We start from the raw sequence: 16065 nt of genomic DNA, 5'->3' as shown, positions 1-16065 counted from the left end.
TTTTCGTCATTTAAGAGAAATAAGATTCTGCGGAAGGCAGATTACTTATTATTAATTTCTGTTTTAGTTAAAAGTAAATAAAAATTAAAATTCTGTTAAAGGTAACAAATGTTGAGTCATCTTGTTGAACTTAGAGTTAAAGCGGACCTGAACTCCATTAAAAGATACTTGACTTGTCCTATATAGCTTTCCTGGTTAAGCAGTATAAAAATAACATGGCATTCTATCAAGTTGCGCTTTGCTAATTCGGTGTTGCCTTTGTGTACAGTGGCCATAGTAGACGAGAGGAGGTGGTTGTTTCACCAGCTGCAAGAGAAGCAGTTTTAGTACACACGCTATACCGCGTATTCAGATCCCCTTCAATGTATCAGCGCCGTAATTAGTTTGCACCATGAGAAGATGTGGAGCAATGTGAGAGGGAAACGATTATTACCTAAGGCAAGAGTACAGCTCCTTGTGAAAAAACTTCGAAGGTGCTAGCTCATTCCGGAGTGGCCGAGCGATTCTAGGCGCTACAGTCTGGAGCCGCGCGACCGCTACGGTCGCAGGTTCGAATCCTGCCTCGGGCATGGGTGTGTGTGATGTCCTTAGGTTGGTTACGTTTAAGTAATTCTATGTTCTAGGGGACTGATGACCTCAGAAATTAAGTCCCATAGTGCTCAGAGCCATTTGAACCATTTGCAAGCTCATGTAAATATTTTCTCTTACAGAACGGTGAGAGGCTCAGAGAAATAACAATTAACTCTGATTTCGAGTGTCGATAAGGGGTGCTGCGATCTCATGGAGTCCTCCTGTGCATGACATGGAGGAAACAGGCTACCACAGAGGTCCCTAACATACACTGGAGGAGAAAAGATCGCAACACCAAGGAGGCGTTCTGCGACATGCATGTTTCTACGTGTGGGAGGTTTTGTCTATTCAAATTCCGCACCAATCGCGTAAGAATGGCACTGGTAGCGCCTCTACCAAGTTTGCTACAAATACTCGCTATAACGGCCGTGGGCGTTAGTTGTCTTTGAGATTGGACTTAGTGAGCTGACTTTAGTCAAGAATGCCTCTGAGGCGACAAAGACGCGGTTATCAAGACCTCACTAGGTATGAAAGAGGTGGTGTAATAGGGCTACGAGAAGCTGGGTGTCCCTTCTCTGGTAGTGCAGAAAGACTTGTCAGGAATGTAGCCCACAGTACACGATTGCTGCCAGCAGTAGTCACAAGAATGAACGGTCGCAAAATGACCAGACTCCAGATGACTACCGACAGGGAAAACCATAGTGTTCAGCGTATAGCTCTGGAACATCGTACTGCATCTGCAGCAGCCATCTGAGCAGCACTTGACAACACAGTGAAACAAAGGATTGTTACAAATCGGTAATCTCTGGGGCAACTCCGACACAGACGCCGTACCATGCATTCCACTGAGCCCCAACCACCACCATTTGCGACCTCATTGGTGTCAAGCCTCCATCGAACTACAGACCTATATCATTGACGTCGATTTGCAGTAGGGTTTTGGAGCATATACTGTATTCAAACATTATGAATCACCTCGACGGGATCGATCTATTGATACGTAATCAGCATGGTTTCAGAAAACATCGTTCTTGTGCAACGCAGCTAGCTCTTTATTCGCACGAAGTAATGCCCGCTATCGACAGGGGATCTCAAGTTGATTCCGTATTTCTAGATTTCCGGAAAGCTTTTGACACCGTTCCTCACAAGCGACTTCTAATCAAGCTGCGGGCCTATGGGGTATCGTCTCAGTTGTGCGACTGGATTCGTGATTTCCTGTCAGGAAGGTCGCAGTTCGTAGTAATAGACAGCAAATCATCGAATACAACTGAAGTGATATCAGGTGTTCCCCAGGGAAGCGTCCTGGGACCTGCTGTTCCTGATCTATATTAGTGACCTGGGTGACAATCTGAGCAGTTCTCCTAGGTTGTTCGCAGATGATGCTGTAATTTACCGTCTAGTAAGGTCATCCGAAGACCAGTATCAGTTGCAAAGCGATTTAGAAAAGATTGCTGTATGGTGTGGCTGTATGGTGTGGCTGTATGGTGTGGCACCCACCACGAACCATGGACCTTGCCGTTGGTGGGGAGGCTTGCGTGCCTCAGCGATACAGATAGCCGCACCGTAGGTGCAACCACAACGGAGGGGTATCTGTTAAGAGGCCAGACAAACGTGTGGTTCCTGAAGAGGGGCAACAGCCTTTTCAGTAGTTGCAGGGGCAACAGTCTGGATGATTGACTGATCTGGCCTTGTAACATTAACCAAAACGGCCTTGCTGTGCTGGTACTGCGAACTGCTGAAAGCAAGGGGAAACTACAGCCGTAATTTTTCCCGAGGGCATGCAGCTTTACTGTATGATTAAAGTATGATGGCGTCCTCTTGGGTAAAATATTCCGGAGGTAAAATAGTCCCCCATTCGGATCTCCGGGCGGGGACTACTCAAGAGGACGTCGTTATCAGGAGAAAGAAAACTGGCGTTCAACGGATCGGAGCGTCGAATGTCAGATTCCTTAATCGGGCAGGTAGGTTAGAAAATTTAAAAAGGGAAATGGATAGGCTGAAGTTAGATATAGTGGGAATTAATGAAGTTCGGTGGCAGGAGGAACAAGACTTTTGGTCAGGTGATTACAGGGTTATAAATACAAAATCAAATAGAGGTAATGCAGGAGTAGGTTTAATAATGAATAAAAAAATAGGAGTGCGGGTTAGCTACTACAAACAGCATAGTGAACGCATTATTGTGGCCACGATAGACACAAAGCCCATGCCTACTACAGTAGTACAAGTTTATATGCCAACTAGCTCTGCAGATGATGAAGAAATTGATGAAATGTATGACGAGATAAAAGAAATTATGCAGTTAGTGAAGGGAGACGAAAATTTAATAGTCATGGGTGACTGGAATTCGTCAGTAGGAAAAGGGAGAGAAGGAAACATAGTAGGTGAATATGGATTGGGGGGAAGAAATGAAAGAAGAAGCCGCCTTGTAGAATTTTGCACAGAGCATAACTTGGAGAGCTGCATCAAACCAGTCTCAGGACTGAAGACCACAAGAACAACAATGGTGTGACAGGTGGCAGTTGACGCTAAATAACGAAAAGTGTGAGGAGATCCAAATGAGTTCCAAAACAAATTCGTTGTAATTCGATTACTCGATAAATAGCACAATTCTCAAGGCTGTCAATTCAACTAAGTACCTGGGTGTTAAAATTACGAACAACTTCAGCTGGAAAGACCACATAGATAATATTGTGGGGTAGGCGAGCCAAAGGTTGCGTTTCATTGGCAGGACACTTAGAAGATGCAACAAGTCCACTAAAGAGACAGCTTACACTACACTCGTTCGTCCTCTGTTAGAATAATGCTGCTCGGTGTGGGATCTTTACCAGGTGGGATTGACGGAGGACATCGAGAGTGTGCAAAAAAGGGCAGCTCGTTTTGTATTATCACATAATAGGGGAGAGAGTGTGGCAGATATGATACGCCAGTTGGGATGGAAGTCATTAAAGCAAGGACGTTTTTCGTCGCGGCGAGATCTATTGACGAAATTTCAGTCACCAACTTTCTCTTCCGAATGAGGAAATATTTTGTTGAGCCCAACCTACATAGGTAGGAATTATCATCAAAATAAAATAAGAGAAATCAGAGCTCGAACAGAAAGGTTTGTGTGTTCGTTTTTCCCGCGCGCTGTTCGGGAGTGGAATGGTAGGGAGATAGTATGATTGTGGTTCGATGAACCCTCTGCCAAGCACTTAAATGTGAATTTCAGAGTAATCATGTAGATGTAGATGTAGAAACTAGAGCTGACTGTAGGGGAGGGTGGAGGTCTCTTGTGTTTTCTGATGAAAGATGGTTCTGCCCCGGTGCCAGTGAGGGCCGAGTATTGGTAAAGAGGAGGCAAGTTGAGGTCCTGCAGTTATCCCCCGCAACCTGACCAAAAACTTGTACGTCAGACTGGTAATTCGACCATTTGTGTTGCTATTCATGAGCAGCAAACCAGGGGGTATTTCCCAACATGGTAACGCTCGCCCACATATGGGACATCATCGGCCGGCAACTTCAGCTTTGCTGACAACCAGCATTAACCATCCCTGGCGACCAAGTACTCCACCCCAGAAACTGACAGCCAATACCTGTACAAACAATCCATGCAAATTTGTATGCTTGTATTCAATAGTCTGGCTGTTACATCAGTTTTTGCCGGCCGTTGTGGCCGAGCGGTTCTAGGCGCTTCAGTCTGGAACCGCGTGACCGCTACGGCCACAGGTTCGAATCCTCAGGTTAATTAGGTTTAGGCAGTTTTAAGTCTAGGGGACTGATGACCTCAGATGTTAAGTCCCATAGCGCTCAAAGCCATTTGAACCATTTTCTTTATATCAGTTATTAATGCACCAGCATTTCACATCTTCCACGGCTTATCTCGCATTTACATTCACCTATGACCTTGCAATGTTTATTACTTAGATATGCCAACTAGATGAATTTATTCCAGAAATTTCAATACTCTGCATTAATTTTTTTTCTTGTGTTGAGACTTTTTCCTGTCAGTGTACTTTGTAGAGTGTTTCATCTGTAGAATTAGTGTCTGTGTGAGTGTGATGAACACAAACGTTAGAGCTTCTAAAGAATCCCAGCCGTCGGAAGAGGACAACGTGTCCTCAATTGGACAAAACTGGTCAAATCATGTTGTCTTGCGACAAGTTTACAACAATGCGCTCTTGAGTGGCTTTTCAAATGTGTGTGTGTGTGAATTGCTAAGGGACCTAACTGCTGTGGTCATCGGTCCCTAGACTTACACACTACTTAAACTAACTTATGCTAAGAACAACACGCACACCCATGAACGAGGGAGGACTCGAACCTTCGGCTGGACGGACCGCGCAATCTGTGACATGGCATCTCAAACCGCGCGGCTGAATAGCTTTTCAAATAGGTGTGAAGCCTCTAACAATTACCATGGTACAGTATTGTGAAAGATCTCGCAAAAAATTCAGATAAACGCTAGTCATGGGTACACAGTCATAATTTCATTTCCAACACTTATTTTCCGCAATACCCAATGTACTATGCAATTTAACGAGATTTGTTATGTTTCGAAGTACACATAAGTTTCTTTTCTAGTTAGAAAAAAATTGTGTTCTGCTGTTGATCACCGAGAGAAAACGCAACAGCTCTAAACGCCGAGCTGTGCTGAGTTCCTGGTAATCCATCTGCAGATGCGCCGATGGCAATTCGTCCTAAGAGAAACACGCTCGCGTGTTGTCCTCGGAAGTTACGTTCGCTGTTGAAGTCTGAAAATTATTTCTCATAACGAAGTCGTATATTTTCTTGTTTATCTGATGTACGACTATTTTCGCTTACCGCACTGTAAGTTGAGGGAGTTGATCGCAGTCGTCTAACCTGCTTTTATTCTAGCAACTAGTCTCTCCTGTGCTTGTAAAAGAAACTGCAACAGTACCTTTTGTGGGGCCCTGCCTACACGTCTCTTATAGAATACCTAAAGGATACTGCTTTCTCGGATAGCTATACAACAATTCAAGAAATTCACATTAATGGTTTTTATTACCATAAAATAGATTGACAATACTTTCAAAGTTACTTGATTAAATAAAAATGCAGTGAAAGTTCTCTTTAAATAATAAAAATATGGGCTGAAGTACTCCGTTTCTGATCGTAAGCCAGCGCTATTATGTCTTAATGTGGAAGCCAAGCTGCACTCTAAAGGTAATTAATTGTCATAACGAAATGGGGAGTATTTCACATTGTCTAAAAGTTAGCAAACTGACTGCAAGAATTTTGAACAGTATAAACTGCCTGAATAACTTCGACATGAAACCTAGAGTAATAGGCTTTGCAAAATTTGTTCACAAGAACTGTCTCTGAATAACGTAATTTGGCACTGATTGAATAAATAAAACAATAAATATATTTTCTCCTTGCCTCTAATTTGAGCAAATCTGGATAACATGTAGTACTGCTATGTCTTGCGCGACGCTATCTTAAAGCTGCAAATTACTGTATCTACGAAGAGAAACTCGAGCGGTGGAACGAGTTCTCTGTTAATTGCAAGTCGAACTGTTTTTCGAACAGACTTGGTAGGATTATCCATTAAAAGAACTGTAAGAGCAAAGTAAGTAACAAAATGAAAAATGTGCAAAAATGACAACAGTGTGTTTTTTCATTGATAAATAATGCTCAAAGCAGATTGTAATTTAATGAACTTCTCAACATCCAAACAATACTCTTTCCTATCTCTCAAGTCTAACAAATTTCAGTCAATAACGAAGTTGTTGGATGACGCAGCAATAGCGCAAAAAAGTAACATCATTATTGTACGCAAATCAAAAGTTTTGCATCACCCCGGTTCCCACAACTGAAGATAGTCGTTGACTGCGGATATTGTCCCTTTGACTGTTCAGAGATGTCACTAAACCTGCCCAAAGATGTAAACAACCATGCATGGGCACCGCCTATTAGACAGGGGGGGGGGGGGGGGGGGGCTAAGGAGGAGGGGGGAGCTTCGACAGCCGATTAGTTCGTCATTCCACCAGGAAGGAGGTACACGGCTCGTGTTATCTGTAGTTACACTATGCCTAGATGGTCAATACCGCGGTTCGATACCGTCCGTCCTCATTTTTACTTTGTCCCAGGAAGGACTCTCAACTAGGGAAGTGTCAAGGCGTCACGGAGTGAACCAAAGCGATGTTGTTCGGACATGGAGATACAGAGAGACAGGAACTGTCGTTAACATGTCTCGATCAGGCCGCCCGAGGGCTACTATTGCAGTGGACGACCAATACCTACGGATTATGACTTGGAGGAACCCTGACAGCAACACCACCATGTTGGGTAACGCTTTTTGTGCAGCCACAGGACGTCGTGTTGCGACAGAAACGCGATGGGCTGCATGATGCGCAACTTCACTCCCGACTTCCATTGCGAGGTCCATCTTTGCAAACACGACACCATGCAGCGCAGTACAAATGGGCCCAACAATGTGCCGAATGGATCGCTGATGATTGGCGTCACATTCTCTTTACCGATGGGTGTCGCATATGCCTTCAACCAGACAATCGTCGGAGACATGTTTGGAGGCAACCCGGTCAGGCTGAACGTCTTAGACACATTGTCCAGCGAATGCAGCAAGGTGGAGGTTTCCTGCTGTTTTGGTGTGGCATTATGTGGGACCGACGTACGCCGCTGGTGGTCATGGAAGGCGCCGAAACGGCTGTACGATACGTGAATGCCATCCTCTGACCGATAGTGCAACCATAGTGGCAGCATATTGGCGAGGCATTCGTCTTCAGGGACAAGAATTAGCGCCCCCATCGTGCACAGCTTGTGAATGACTTTCTACAGGATAACGACGTCGCACGACTAGAGTGGTTAGCATATTCTCCAGACATGAACCCTATCGAACATGCCTCGGATAGATTGAAAAGGGCTGTTTATGGACGAAGTGATCCACCAACCAGTCTGAGGTATCTACGCCGAATCGCCGTTGAGGAATGGGACAATCTGGACCAACAGGGCCTTGATCAACTTGTGGATAGTATGCCACGACGAATACAGGCATACATCAATGGGAGACGACATGCTACAGGGTATTAGAGGTACCGGTGTGTACAGCAATCTGGACCACCACCTGTGAAGGTTTCGTTGTATGGTGGTACAACATGCAATGTGTGGTTTTCATGAGCAATAAAAAGGGCGGAAACGATGTTTATGTTGATCTGTATTCCAATTTTCTGTACAGGTTCCGGAACTCTCTTAACCGAGGTGATACAAAACATTTTTGGTGTGTACGAGGTGTGGCTAGAAAAAAACCGGACTAGTACTGGTGAAACAATAAAACGAATGCAATAAGGCTGAAAGTCGCGTGGCCTGTCACGTGACTCTCGCTCCAACTACTGCTCGAGTTTCATCTGCCTCCTGCACTCAGTCTGCCCGTGGCGTCTGTTTTAAGTAGTTGACGTTTTGTCTGTGCGTCGGAAAATGTTGAGTGTACAGAAAGAACAGCGTGTTAACATCAAATTTTGTTTCAAACTAGGAAAATCTGCAAGTGAAACGTTTGTAATGTTACAACAAGTGTACGGCGATGATTGTTTATCGCGAACACAAGTGTTTGAGTGGTTTAAACGATTTAAAAAATGGTTCAAATGGCTCTGAGCACTATGGGACTCAACTGCTGAGGTCATTAGTCCCCTAGAACTTATAACTAGTTAAACCTAACTAACCTAAGGACATCACAAACATCCATGCCCGAGGCAGGATTCGAACCTGCGACCGTAGCGGTCTTGCGGTTCCAGACTGCAGCGCCTTTAACCGCACGGCCACTTCGGCCGGCTAAACGATTTAAAGATGGCCGCGAAGATACCAGTGATGACACTCACACTGGCAGACCATTGTCAGCAAAAACTGATGCAAACATTGAAAAAATCGGTAAACTTGTTCGACAAGATCGCCGTTGAACAATCAGAGCAGTGTCTGAGTCAACCGGAGTTGACAAGGAAAGTGTTAGGCAGATTCTTCATGAAAGTTTCAACATGAACAAAGTGTGTTCAAAAATGGTTCCAAAGTGTCTCACAATTGAACAGAAGGAACGCCGAAGAATGATTTGTTCTGACATCCTGGAAAACATTGAAAGTGATCCCACCTTCCTACAAAATGTTATTACTTGCGATGAATCGTGGATTTTTACTTACGATCCCGAAGCTAAACGCCAATCGATGCATTGGAAAACTCCAGGTTCTCCACGACAAAAAAAAGCACGAATGTCAAAATCGAAATTCAAGGCAATGACGATTGTTTTTTTTTTTTTGACATCAAAGGGATTGTGCACATTGATTGGGTACCAGAGGGACAAACAGTGAATCAGCATTACTCCATTAGGGTCCTGGCTACCCTACGTGAGCGAGTACGGAGAAAACGGAACGATTTGTGGAGAAAAAATTCATGGATCCTTCACCAAGACAATGCCCCAGCTCACAGTGCGTTGTCAGTGAAGACGTTTTTGGCCAAACACAACATTCCCATCTTAGATCATCCACCCTACTCACCTGATTTGGCCCCCTGTGACTTTTTTCTTTTCCCTAAAGTCAAGTCAGTTTTGAAAGGAACTAGATTTGAGACTGTTGAAGCAGTAAAAGAAAAAGCGTCGGAAGTAATGTATGGACTTACCGAAAATGATCTGCAGCATTGCTATGAACAGTGGAAAATTCGTATGGAGCGGTGTAGAGACCGAGGAGGAGAGTACATTGAAGGAGATAACATGAAATTGTAAATAATTGTAAATAAATGTTTTTTCCAGCATCAGTCCGGTTTTTTTTAGCCGCACCTCGTATTTACCTGACATTGCACTGGATTTCTTACTTCGCAAATCAGTTTCATAATCATGTCGATTGAACAAAATGATGAAGTGAGATATTTAATTTGAACCATAACATTTCCATAGCTTCCTCACTAACTCTGCTTAATATTATCAGCCTAACTCTAACATAGCTGAACTTTGACCCTTGTCTCCACCAAAGCTCGCACTGCCCCCTCGCGCAGATCAAAGATGTTAGCTTAACTTCTGTCATACAGCTTACAACATCGCTGCTCGCTCACAATCGATTCAGATACCAAAATTATACATGACACTTATCAACTTCGGTTTACAAGAACGTGTAGCAAGTGACTGGTGACTTTCTTTCGCTATATAGATTGTCCATGCGAGTGTTGGATATGGATCACAAGTAACAATTCTTGTAGTGCCCGACTTCTATTGTCCGGGTCTGCTAGTGACTGTCCGGCCGAGGCTGGAAGGAGCGGCGCTTGTATTCTCTTCTTGTAGATGCCGCTCCTGTCGTGGTTGCGGTCCTAGTCAGCGTACTATTGGCTGAAGTCGTCTCACAGCCTATTCTGCTCTTGCGTTCTTCACCTTCGTGCCGGCGCTTGTCGCTACACCGGAACATTTTTAGAATTAACTTCCGAATAATAGAAACGAGCTGGATAGGGGCAGAGACGATATACAAATTGAGATGCTAAACATCTTCTCCGACCTGAGATGATTTTGATGTAAGTTCAGAACACAGACGAGCTAAATCCCGATTTCATATTCGGCGATTAAATTATTTTATAAACATAACGCCACAGTATATGAAGCTGCTATTTACACCAGAGTCAGTTCACACATACACTGTTGTAGACAGGAACTGAAATTGAAAACAGAAAGCAGAAACAGAATGCTGAACTCGGTTTTCAAATGTTCATTTACAAAGCAAAATTCAAGAGTGTTGCCCCAGTTTAATTCTCGCACCCCTGCGAAGATGAGTGACACAGATACTAGTGGCTGTAGTGTTGCGGAACAGCTGAAATCTCTAAAATTGAACAAAACTCCGGGGTCCGATGGAATACCTGTGGTTTGTGTACCGACTTTTCGTTTGAGTTAGTCCGTTCTTATCCGTAACATTTCGTAGTTTTCTTGAACAAAAAACAGCCCACAGTAGTTGGAAGAAAGTACACGTCACATTCGTCGACGATAAGGGTAGCAGAAGTGACCCACAAAACTAGTGTCAATATCCTCGACAGACATTTGTTGCAGACAAACTGCCTGTTGGCTTCTGGCTTATTTGGCCGACATTTGTCTCATGATTTTTCTGACGTATCGCCAGCACGAATGGCTGGCATTCTCAAGGTTTCACCCTCCATTGCTGATGGGATGAAGCTTTGACAATGCCAGCCACTCGTACTTGCGAAACGTCAGAAAAATTATCAGACCGACGTCGGCTGAAGAATCCGAGACAAAAGCCAACAGGCGAGTGAACAAGTGGCCACGAAAGCCTTAACAATTTTGCATTCCTTTCAGATCTTAGAACATGTTCTAAGCTCAAATGTAATGTATCTCGAACGGAATGACCTCCTACTTGCCAACCAGTATCGATTCCAAAAACATCGATCATGAGAAACTCAACTCGTACTTTTCTCCCGTGACACTCAAAAAGCCATGGTTCAAGGTGGTAGAGTAGATGCAATATTTCTTGACTTCCGAAAAGCATTTGTCTCAGTACAACACCTAGGCTTATTATCAAGCGAAATTTGTGATCGGACTGAGGATTTCTTAGTAGGGAGATCGCAGCACCTTACCTTGGGTGAAGAGTCATTGACAGTTGTAGAAGTAAAGTCAGGCGAGACGCACGAGACTGTGTTGGGATCTTTGTTGTTCATCTTATATTAATGACCTTGCACACAATATTAATACTAACCGCAGACTTTCTCAGATTATGGTGTCATTTATAATTAAGTACCGTCAAAAAGGCTGCAAAGCTCTGATCCTGAAAATAATTAGAAGTGGTGCAAAGATTGTCAGTTTGCTTTAAATGTTCAGAAATGTAAATTTGTGCACACCGCGAAAAGGAAAAAAAAGAAAAACATAGTATCCTTGGATCACAATATCAACGAGTCACAACAGGAATCGGTCAACTCACGCAAATGTAATGACATGGGTACAACGACTTATAAGGCAATGAAAGGGACGATCTCATGGGCTCAGTTGTCGGTAAACCAGGTGACATATTTTGCTTCACCGGTAAAAAGTTAGGGAAATAAGATAAGTATACAAAGAAGATTGCTTACGAATCACTCCTCCGACCCATCCGAGAATATTCCTCACGTGTGTGGGACCTGTACTAAATAGGACTAAAAGGGAATGTTGAAAATATACAGAGAAAGGCAGCGCGAGTGGTCCCAGATGCTATTGTCCAATGGGGGAATGCCACGGAGATGCTGAAGAAACTCAACCGGCAGACGTTCGAATATACACGCATACCAACCCCATAAAGCATACTCACAAAGATTCAAGAACCAGCTTCAAATGATTGATCAGGCTACGTGTGCTCCAATAGTGTTTGTGAAGCTAGGATGAGGGTAATTACGTCACGCACAAAGCGTTTAAGTGGTCATTATCGTCGCACTCTGCATTCAAATTGAACTGAAAGAAGCCTTAGTGGTTGGTACAGTGGGAAGTACCTTGTGAGATGTACAAGGTGGCTATAATTAAACTTTCAAAACGCTACAGAAATAACACCACTGGCCAGCTTGACGTCAATCTGCAACAGAATATTATCGGAGGAGGAGGAAACCGTATGGCAGAAGAAGAAAAAATAGTGTGAATATTGATCAATAGATGGCGCTGTATGTGTTAGAATACGCAAATGAAAACACCTGTCATGTGCACGACCCATTGAAATTGCTATAAACATAACGGCTACACGGCTTTTCCTGCTTGCGCGTCTGCGATGTTCGCCATGACATGAAAGATCACGCTGTTCTTAAGTTCCGGACATTGAAGGGTTTGAAAAAAGGCGGTGATACGATGTCTGCCGTGAGTCTGGACAAAATGATTCGGAAATTCGAAAAGACGGGTACTTTTGGTGTGCAACCTGATAGAGGAAGGAAACGAATTGATTCGACGTCAGAGGAAGCAGTGGCCACTGCAGTGCAGGAGGAGACGAGTGGTGATGTGTAAATCTATAGTGTACGGAGAATTGCCCGAACATTGGACATACCCGTGAGCACGGTGCGTAAAATTTTGCGAAACACCTTTCTTTGCTGTCGATTCAAAATTACCAATGTGCACGAGTCGCTTCCTGTTAGCCTGACAGCAAGAGAGACCTTTGCTTTAGAATTCCTTTCTCGCATGGAAGTGGACAGTGATTGGCCGTGGAAGATTTTGTGGCCAGACGAAGCCCACTTTCGTCTGACAGGATATGTCAATACACAGAATTGGTGAATATGGGCAACAGAACATCCACACGCAGACCAACCAGTACCATTTCATCCTGAAAAGCTCACTGTGTGGTGCGGGTTTACGGCTTCATTTACCATAGGACCCTATGTTTTAGAAGAGACAGGTGCTTCCGGTCCTGTTACGTGTACCGTCACTGGTAAGGGCTATGAGTGTCTTTTGCGCAACCACGTCCCTTCAGCTCTCCAACAGCGTGGACATGTGGATCGGATCATTTTTATGCAAGATGACGCACCTCCGCACATTGCAAATCCGGTTAGGCAGCTGCTGAAGCGCCATTTCGGAAATGCTACAATTATCAGCCGCCATTTCCCTACACCTTGGCCGTCCCGATCACCTGATCTTAGTCCGCGTGACTTCTGGCTTTGGGGCTATTTGAAAGATGTTGTGTTCCGTGTTCCGACTGCTAACTCAGCTGTATTAAAGGCATCCATTGTGCAACACATTCTGAAAGTGACCCCTGAAACACTGAGATCAGTTGTGGAACGTGCTGTATCTGGTTTTCAACTTGTTGGAGCAGAAAACGGTGGACAGCATATTGAACATGTTTTGCGTCAGCCACACGGAAATTAATATTCCGGTTTGCTTCAAAATGGTTCAAATGGCTCTGAGCACTATGGAACTTAACATCTGAGGTCATCAGTCCCCTAGAACTTAGAACTACTTAAACCTAACTAACCTAAGGACATCACACACATCCATGCCCGAGGCAGGATTCGAACCTGCGACCGTAGCGGTCGTGTGGTTCCAGACTGTAGCGCCTAGAACCGCTCGGCCATCCCGGCCGGCAAGCCGGTTTGATTTTGAATGATTATTTTTATGCGGTTTTTGGTCTCAGGACAATTAAAAACCGATGTAATTAATGCTTTTTATGCGGTTTTTGGCCTTAGGACAATTAAAAACCGATTTTTCCTATAGTATGTGATATGACCTTGCCGTGGTGGATGGGCTTAAGAACTAACATTATCACACCTGCACACCCATGCGCACTTTGCTTTACATAAAAGGTACACTTTGGGCATTGTTGTATGATTCATTTGTAGTCGACCTCTATTAAATTATGATGCTTACAATACCATCTGTTGGTACATTATGTAAGTATTTATTTTTCTTCTGGCATACGTTTTCCTTCTCCTCCGCCGGCCGAAGTGGCCATGCGGTTCTTGGCGCTGCAGTCTGGAACCGCGACACCGCTACGGTCGCAGGTTCGAATCCTGCCTCGGGCATGGATGTGTGTGATGTCCTTAGGTTAGTTAGCTTTAACTAGTTCTAGGATCTAGGGGCCTAATGACCTCAGAAGTTGAGTCCCATAGTGCTCAGAGCCATTTGAACCATTTGAAGCATTTGAACCAGTTGTGTTATTTCTACAGAGGTTTGAAAGTTTAACTTTAATTATAATCACCCTGTACATCACAGTGGTTTGAAATGCACGCATGTAAATGCACGCCCGAATCCTGTTTAGGTCCCAAGAGGTAATCGTACCTTAATTTTTTCGAGAACTTGATGGATTTGGGGCCACAAGATATACGTCAAGCTCTCCGACGGCTTAGAAGTGCTGTCGAACAGCTGTGAACGCTGCGCTTGTTGTGTTGTGGCTGTCTTCGCCCTGTGTGTGCGCCTCGCGTCAACTACGGTGAGGCGACGTCAGACGTGGCCGGCCGCTGACGGACCTGTGTGCTGTTTGTTATGCCGCGAGATGTGTGTTCACAAACAAGCGCGTCGGCGCACGCCCGAGAGGTAAACTCCGGGCGGACGGGCATTGGCAGATGCTGTCGGCAATAACCCGCTCATCTCCTGGCGCTGTCCGGCAACGTTTGTGTCTGCCACCTGCGGGTGCTTTATGAACCCATGTATGACTGATACAGTCCGCGAACATACTGCTTTACTTCCTTAAATATCCCCCTTCCTTAAGCGGAAATTGTCACTAACTTTAGAATCCACGAAATAAACTGCAGGCTGATTCAGCTGTTATGTGCAACCAGAAATTTATTTAGCCTTCCAAAACGACGCGTAAGATTTCCATATCCTCTCACTCGCAACGGGCAAATTATTAGTCCCACACTTAAAATGAACAGGACCATTTGTAGAAAATTTACTTCAGTTATTTTTGTGCTGGGATACGTTATCGATAGAGGTTTCAGTTTTCGATTTATTCGAGAGAAACGTACAAAAGTGAACTTCATACTCACTGCCATTCACATATTCAGCTCCCACCAGAGTTTCTAATACAGGGTGTTACAAAAAGGTACGGCCAAACTTTCAGGAAACATTCCTCGCACACAAAGAAAGAAAATGTGTTATGTGGACATGTGTCCGGAAACGCTTACTTTCCGTGTTAGAGCTCATTTTATTACTTCTCTTCAAATCACATTAATCATGCAATGGAAACACACAGCAACAGAACGTACCAGCGTGACTTCAAACACTCTGTTACAGGAAATGTTCAAAATGTCCTCCGTTAGCGAGGATACATGCATCCACCCTCCGTCGCATGGAATCCCTGATGCGCTGATACAGCCCTGGAGAATGGTGTATCGTATCACAGCCGTCCACAATACGAGCACGAAGAGTCTCTACATTTGGTACCGGGGTTGCGTAGACAAGAGCTTTCAAATGCCCCCATAAATGAAAGTCAAGAGGGCTGAGGTCAGGAGAGCGTGGAGACCATGGATAGCTACTGACAGTGCCTGCACACACTGTACATGATACGGAAACAACTGGTTCTCCCGTAGCACTCTCCATTCAGTGACATGGTCAACGTTACCTTGTACAGCAGCAACTTCTCTGACACTGACATTAGGGTAATCGTCAACTGCACGAAGAATTGCCTCGTCCATTGCAGGTGTCCTCGTCGTTCTAGGTCTTCACCAGTCGCGAGTCATAGGCTGGAACGTTCCGTGCTCCCTAAGACGCCGATCAATTGCTTCGAACGTCTTCCTGTCGGGACACCTTCGTTCTGGAAATCTGTCTCGATACAAACGTACCGCGCCACGGCTATTGCCCCGCGCTAATCCATACATCAAAAGGGCATCTGCCAACTCCGTATTTGTAAAAATTGCACTGACTGCAAAACCACGTTCGTGATGAACACTAACCTGTTAATGCTACGTACTGATGTGCTTGATGCTAGTACTGTGGAGCAATGAGTCGCATGTGAACGTAAGCACCGAAGTCAACATTACCTTCCTTCAATTGGGCCAACTGGCGGTGAATCGAGGAAGTACAGTACAAACTAAAATGAGCTCTAACATGGAAATTAAGCGTTTCCG

The sequence above is a fragment of the Schistocerca americana genome, chromosome 6, assembly GCF_021461395.2.
Source record: "Schistocerca americana isolate TAMUIC-IGC-003095 chromosome 6, iqSchAmer2.1, whole genome shotgun sequence".
NCBI lineage: Eukaryota > Metazoa > Arthropoda > Insecta > Orthoptera > Acrididae > Schistocerca > Schistocerca americana.
Note: the sequence above shows the minus strand (reverse complement) of the source record.